This window comes from Urocitellus parryii, chromosome 8 (assembly GCF_045843805.1).
Source record: "Urocitellus parryii isolate mUroPar1 chromosome 8, mUroPar1.hap1, whole genome shotgun sequence".
In the NCBI taxonomy this organism is placed as follows: domain Eukaryota; kingdom Metazoa; phylum Chordata; class Mammalia; order Rodentia; family Sciuridae; genus Urocitellus; species Urocitellus parryii.
This window is the reverse complement of record NC_135538.1, coordinates 154,312,281-154,314,100: the sequence shown is the minus strand read 5'-3', so window position 1 is coordinate 154,314,100 and position 1,820 is coordinate 154,312,281. Positions and strand designations below refer to the sequence as shown.

General features: G+C 46.9%; 1 pseudogene; it reads left to right on the top strand.

Moving 5' to 3' along the window:
- The first annotated feature begins 347 nt into the window (after positions 1-347).
- Positions 348-1,309, top strand: LOC113201058 (transcriptional adapter 1 pseudogene; annotated as a pseudogene).
- The last annotated feature ends 511 nt before the right edge of the window (positions 1,310-1,820 follow it).

The window sequence follows — 1,820 nt, the reverse complement described above, 5'->3', positions numbered from 1 at the left end:
TCAGCATTTACTGGCAAATAAATGTGATAAATTCACATCATTTTGCCAAAATAGATCAAGGGACACTTCTACTCATCCTAGAACAAACACACCATCTGTGTGATAGAAATTATCTAAGAATTTTTAAAAAGAATTTAATGCTTTTATTTCTTAGGTGAGCAGGTGTTAGGTGCCAGGGGGCAATTTGACTCTTCTTTTTGCTCTTCTATAATCATCTTTACAGGGTACTGTGGATAATGATTTGAAGAAGGCCTCTGCTCCCATAGCAATAGGGGTGTGTGGCAGTAACACCCCTCAACAGCATTAAAAATCATGGTAGAGGGCTGTGCCATCCCTGATGCTGGGTCATGGCAACCTCTACCAGCTGGCTGGAGGCCACTAAGAAGCAGCTGAGTGGCTCTGGGGGGACAACGTTCAGCAAAACTAGGGTGACTTAAAGTTGTGGGCCAAGCAGAAGATCAGCAAGGAAGAATGTGACTGTGAAGTGCATCAACTTTCTGCATAGGATAATGTCCATCCTGGCCACGAGTTTCTCCTGCCATTCTCACTAGCCAACAGACCTGGGTTTCCATGCCAGAGGGTGCTGGATCTTTGCACTGGACAGGTGGTTCTGCAGCCAAACCTGGGAAACCAAGGGCAGTTTAAAGCTTTCTTCTGTTCGTCAGCAGTTCATGGTGGATTACAGCCCCAGAATCCCCTCTCTGGAGCACAGCAGTTCGCGGCAAAGGATCCTCAAAATGCCAACAACTTAAAACTTTGTTCCTACCCATAGTCAGCTCCAAGGAGGATGGCAGAGACCATCTATCGGCATGGGCTGGAGCACACGGCACAGGACACCATTTCAGCTGTGGTCTACGTGGTGGAGAGCCAACTTGAAGACTGTCATCAGTGGTATCCTCAAGGAAAGGCCTTTGGTGGCAAGATGACCATTTTAAATAGGCCTTCAGCAGCAGTGACCCCACAGCCTTGTCTGAAGAACAATGTGGTGGCTTGTAATACTTTAATCCAAAGTCCTCCAGCTGCATCTGCCCCCCGTGGGGGTCAGAACCTGGCTGTGCACCTCCTCGGTGCCGTGGGAACGGCAAGCCTAGCCCCTGGTGGCCTGCTTCAGGGATGCTCTGCATGTGCCTTACCTCCAGTGAACATGTATGACCTTCTTGAGACCTTGCAGGCACACGGGGAAGTCATGCCCACACATGCTGTGCATGCCCTCAACATTGAAAGAATCGTCATGAACCAGCATAAGTTGCTGCAGCAAGAAGAATCCCATGGCCAGGTCTTGGAAGCCAAAGAGGAGGTTTTGCTCTGATAAATTAGGATTTGAGGGTGTGGGACCCTCACCAAATTCATTGCTTACTGAAAATGGAATGTTTTGGGGTTCACATTTAGAGGCTGAAGTGCAGAGTGTGTATATGACCTTTTCTATAGAAACATGACTTGCTTTGAGCTGCTGCTGAGAAGCCATTCATGTAAGTATGATGCCACCCCATGTCTGCATGTACCTTGTTCCCAGTTACCAGAGCAGGTGTTGAAGTCCTGTGCCCAGTCTGAGGCAGTGTGTAAGATGGACCATCCTACAGTGAAGACACTATTGCATCATGGCCCCACAATTGACAGGGCATTCTTGTGTTCAGTGACAGCACAGATATTCCATATCTGGCAAAACAAAACTTCTGCCTGTCCTGAAGACCTGCACTCTTTTTGTTGTTATTATTGGAATAACCCATACAGTGTTGAAAATCAGATATCTCCTTTTGTTAATAGTTATAGGAAGCCCCCAAACAATTCCTCATTTTAACTATACAGAAAATAAGACTTGC